Source organism: Vicugna pacos, unplaced genomic scaffold, assembly GCF_048564905.1.
Source record: "Vicugna pacos unplaced genomic scaffold, VicPac4 scaffold_20, whole genome shotgun sequence".
NCBI lineage: Eukaryota > Metazoa > Chordata > Mammalia > Artiodactyla > Camelidae > Vicugna > Vicugna pacos.
The window spans coordinates 44,577,595-44,583,594 of NW_027328741.1; positions in this window are offsets into that span (position 1 = coordinate 44,577,595).

The following is a 6,000-nucleotide window of genomic DNA, read 5'->3' on the forward strand; positions in this document are numbered from 1 at the left end:
GTGTATTCACATGGTCCTGTGAATTTTGTCCTTCCTTTTTTATATAAGTGTCATGCTGATTGACTCGTGTATGTTGAACTATCCTTGTGAATCTGGATGGAATCAAACTGATCATCGTTTATTATCCTTCCTATCTACTGCTGGATTAGTTTGTTGATGTTGTTCGAGGATTTTTGAATGTATATTCATCAAGAATATTGGCTTTACATTTTCTTTTTTTTTTTTTTTTGTTAGTATCTTTGACTGGTTATGTTATCATGGTATTGGTGGCCTAATAGAATAACTTTGGGAATTTTCTTTCCTACTTCATTTTTTGAAATACTTGGGAGGAAAGTGGTTTTAGTGAAGGCATCCAGGCATTTTGTTCAAGGGGTGTTTTTAAAATTATACATTTTATTTAACTTGCACAGATTGTTCTTTTCAAGTTTTCAGTTTTCTCTTTATTCAGTGTTGGCAGGCTGAGAAATTTATCCATTTCTTTAAGATCGTCCAGTTGGTTGTCATGTAACTGCTCAGAGTGCTTTCATAATCTTTGTTTGTATTTCTGTAATATCAGATGTTATTTCTACTGTTTCATTTATTATTTTTTGGGGGCCCACTCCCTGTATTTCTTGATAAGCTTGGCTAAATTTTATCAATTTGTTAAAATTTTTAAGAAAATAAAAGCTGGTTTTTTTATGATTTTTAAATTATTTTTTAATTTTATTGTATTTATTTTCAACCTAATCATTAAAGATTTCTCATTCTACTGCCTTTAGGTTTTGTTTGCTCTTATTTCACTTTATTTTGGGTGGCAAGCTTGGTCCTTTGTGTGAGGTTTCCTTTTTCCTTGTAGAAGGCCTGAATTGCTCTAAACTTTCCCCTTAGATTTGCCTTTGCTGCATCCCATAAATTTTATGAAGCTCTTTTCATTGTAATTTGATTCTACGTATGTTTTCATTACCTCTTTGATTTCATCATTGACCTTGTTTTATTTTTTTTTTAAAGGATGTAGTTTAATCTCATGTTTGTGGTTTTCCTGCTCTTCTCTACAGATTTGATGCATAGTTTCATAATTTTGTGTATGGAAAATTACTTGCTGTAAACTATATTAGCTTAATGTTCCTGAGGCTCTTTTTATGACATAATATGTGGCTAATTCTTTAGAAATCATCCTGTGCACCCATGAGAATCTTATGTGTTCTCCTTTTCTGATGCAGTTTCCAATAACTCATTTAGATTCAAATGATCTAATTTGACATTAAGACCTCTGTTTCCTTACAGATACTCTTTCTGGAAGATATGGCCATCAAAAAAGTGAGGTGTTAAACTCATCTATTATTGTTTTATAATGAATTAATTACTTCATGTCTACTAATATTTCTTTTTATACTTATGATCTACATTGTTGGGTACATATATAATTTAATGAGTGTAATACTCTATTTTTATTTTGATCTCTTTTTCTTTATGTAATCTCATATTTATCTTTCATTGTAAACCTTATTTTAAAATGTATTTTGTATGATTTGAGCTTTGCAATCTGCACATTCTTGTCATTTCCATGAAATATAATTTCCATCTATTTCCTGGCTGTGTATGTCTTCCACCATAGAGTAAGATTTTTTTGGGTGGAGGCCAAGATGTTGGAGGAGAAGGATGCTGGCATCGCACCCTTTTCCACAAATGCACCAAGACTCATCCACAGACCCACTCAGCTAACCAGAGAACCTGCAGAACTCTGATAGAGCATTGTCCTCTTCAAAAGATAAAGATGCAAAAAATCTGGCAGGAGAAAAGGAGGAAAGAAATAAGAAAAGGTAAAGCAGATTGTGACAGGTCTCACAGGGAGGGATCAGCTAAAAAGGACTGGCGCTCTTTCACTAGGTCTCCCCACTCCAACTGAAATGTTGGCAGAACGGACGGGGAGCCTCCAAGGATTGGATCTCTGAAGTCTATAAGTTGACTGACAGTACTAAGTTAAACAGGCAGAGGATCCCTGTGACAGCCAGCCTGTGATGCATCCAGGCAGCTGAGGGCAGGGCCATGCTGCAAGACCTGGTTGGAAGATGGGGATGGGTGCACTGAGGCAGACCAGGGGAATGGATGGGGCTGTGTGCCATTGCTGTGGGTGGACAGGGCAGAAAAACCTGGGCCCTCCATAAAACAACAGGGCAGATGTTCCCTGGCAGGGGAAAGGTGCATTCCCCATCTCTGAAATTCCACAAATTTTCTTGGAGAAGAGAGCTGGGGCTCAGCCACAGCCACCATACCCTCTGGTGCTTTGCACCCAGGTGGCAGTGGGGGCAAAACCTGTATCCTCTCCTAAGGACTTAGCAGCCTCAAAAGCCAAATGGGGCTTGTCTACAGTCCGAGGCAGATAGGATACTTCTGTCGTTTTTCCTCAGAATACTTGCTCTGCCTAGACAAACATGGAGATGTGTTTTGGCCCAAACAGGGACAGGTCTGTTCCTAAGTCTACCCTGAGCCCAATTCCGGTGTGCAAGCCTGAGGCGGAGCATTCAGTGGCACAGAGCAGTGGAGAGACTGGCACCCTGAGGTGGCTGGCAACCCACCAAATTTTGGGGTTGAATGCAGCCTCTGGCCATGGTGCTGGGAGAGGGCATGACACCCACTCCTGCCTGCTCAGTCAGAAACATTTGACTGCAGCCTCAGACAGGGCAGTGAGAAGCCAGCTCACAGTAAAGATAGCTGCTCCAGAACCAGTTTTCAGTGTAGGAGCAATCTACTTGCTGATAGGCTCTGGGAGCAGCACAGATGAGGGCTCCAATGGAGGGCCTCTGGAAAAAGCAAGCTCAGCTTCAAAAACAGGATGAATACAGAAAGAGTTCACATTAAATGTACACAGTCTCCAGGAGGACACTGACCATCCCCTTGTCTTAATCTGTTTTTACCTGTTCCATTTTCTATTACCCTCTTAATTTTTACTACTAAGTCAATTATATATACCCCCATATTAATCCCTTTGAAATTTTTAAAAATATTTTTAATATTATTATTTTTCAAAACTCTGCACCAACTTGCTTTTCTATTATTCATTATACAATGTCTTCAAACTTTTATTTCTCCCTTCTTTAAAATTCTTTATGTCTCTCTCTCTCTTTTTTCTCTTTTCTTAGTTGTATTTCTACATAGGCATTGTGTAGATAAACACCTTTAAGAGCACAGTAGATAATTGATACTCCATAAACCACAGTGCCAGAGAGGTAGGAGCAAGATGAAGAAGCAAACATTCTCAATTAAAAAACAAGAGAAATCCCCTGAAAGAATGATCAGTGAAATAGATATCGATAGCCTACTAGATCAAGATTTCAAACAAGAGTGATCAAATTATTGAAGGAAATAAAAGATAGAGTTTAGAGATATAAAATATGTAAAAAATGAAATGGAAGATATAAAGAAAAGCTGAGTAGAATAGGTAAACCTATTTACTGAGATGAGAAATGATCTAAAGTGGTCACAAAGCTGACTAGACATTGCAGAGGAATGAATTATTGACTTAGAAGACAGGACAATAGAAAGCATCCAATCAGATTGTCTACAAGAGAAACAATTGAATAAAGCATGAGAACTAAGGGATAATATAAAGCATGCCAATCATGGCATGATAGAAATCCCAGAAGGGGAGGAATGATCAAAGGGGATTGCGAAGGTGTTTGAAGAAATAATGACTGAAAACTTCCCAAACAGATACAAGGAATCAGATATCCAAGTACACTAACCTCAGAGTGTCCCAAACAGGAAGAATGCAAATACCAACACCAAGACATAAAATTAAGATGTCCAGAGTCAAGAATAAAGAAATGATCCTAAAGGCAGCAAGAGAATAGCAAAGAGTGAGTTATAAGGGAATCCCCATAAGGCTCCCAGCTGATTTCACTACATCAATACTAAAGGCCTGAAGGGAGTGGAAAGATATATTCAATGTCCTGAATGAAAAAAAGTTGTATCCTAGGATACTTTAATCAGCATGTTTATCCTTCATGGTAGAAGGATACATAAAGAAATTCACAGACAAGAAAATGCTACAAGAGTTTAGCAACACTAGACCCATGCTAGAAGAAATATTTAAAAGTCTACTCTAAATAGAAAAGCAGCAGGATACAACAAATATGTGAAACTCACAGCAGGAAAAGTGCTAACTCATGAATTACAAATAAAATACACACAAAATTTTAAAACAAGTGATACAAATCATTGAGAATGGGAGAGGGAGGCAGGAAAAGAGAGAATTTTTTTTTTGTTCTTTCTTTTTAAAATATTTTGTTCTCTGTAGGATGGGTTTGAGATCATGTTACTATAAGTTTAATAAAATCACTTATAATAATGGTCTAAAAGACTTATAAAAAAGGGTAACAACAAGACAAAAACTTATCAGGGTGTCAATAAAACTAAATAAAATACATGATAATACAAAGGAAAATGACCAAACCATAAAAGGAAGATAAAAGGAACAAAGAGGAAATACCAAATCAACTGCAAAAATAATGTCAAAATAGCAATAAACACAAACCTATAATCGATTATTTTAAATGTTAATGGACTAAATGCTCCAGTCGAATGTCATAGAGTGATATGCTGGATAATAAAGCAAGAACTTTCAAAATGCTACATACAAGAGACCCAATTGAGAGAGAAGGACACATAGAGATTGAGAGTGAAAGGATGGAAAAGAGTATTCCATTCAAATGGAAAAGCCAAAAAAGCAGGTGTTACAGTAGTCATTTCAGATAAAGTAGTCTTTAAAACTAAGGCCATAAAGGAAGGTAAAGAAGGACATTTTATAATGATTGAAGGAGTTATACAAGATGAGGATAGCACACACGTTAATATATATGCACCAAATAGAGGAGCTCCTAAATACATAAAATAATTACTAACAGATATAAATGGGGATACTAATGGGAATCTAAACATATTTGGAGATTTCAACACTGAATTAACATCACAGGACAGATCACTGAGATAAAAAATAAATTAGGCAACAGAGAAGTTAAATAATACAATAGAAATATTATACTTGGTGGATATTTTCAGAGCATTGCACCCCCCACAAAATAGTATATACATTCTTTTCAAGTGCACATGGGACATTTTCCAGGATTCATGATATACTTGGGCACAAAAGAAACCTCAGCAATTTTAAGAAGACAGAAATTACCTCAAGCATGTTTACTGAACACAATGCCATGAAGCTATAAATCAACAACAGAGAAACAAATGATAACAAAAGGAAAACATGGAGATTAAAAAATATATTATTAAAAAACCAATGGGAAAATAAAGAAATCAAAGCTGAAATGAAAAAGTACCTTGAGACAAAAGAAAATGAAAGCAAAACGGCACAAAATTTATGGGACACAGCAAAAGCAGTGCTGATAGGGGAGTTTATAGCGATACAGGCCTTCCTCAAAAAAGAAGGACAATCACAAAAAAATAATTTAACTCACCAGCTGAATGAACTAGAAAAATAAGAACAAAAAATCGCCAAAGACAGCAAAAAGAAGGAAATCATAAATACTGGGGAGGAAATAAAATAGAGATTAAAAAGAGCATAGGAAAAAATTAAACCAATCCAAAAGGTGGTTTTTTAAAAAAGTAAGTAAAATCGACAAACCTCTGGCAAAACTCAAAATGAAGAAAAGAGAGAGAGCACAAATTTGCAAAATAAGATAGGAGAATGGAGAAATTACAACAAATAAAATAGAAATACAGAATATCATATGAGAATATTCTGAAGACTATATGGAATCAAACTGTATGACCTAGACGAGATGGACAAGTTTCTGGAAACATACTGTCCACCAAGACTGAATCTAGAAGAAATTAACCCCTTGAACAAGCAGAGCACTAGAAATGAAATCAAAATAGCAATATAAAACCTCCCTATGAATAACAGCCCAGGACAGGATGGCTTCACTAAGGAATTCTACCAAACATACAAAGAAGGACCCATATCAGTTTTACTCAAACTCTACCAGAAGATTGAAAAGGAAGGAA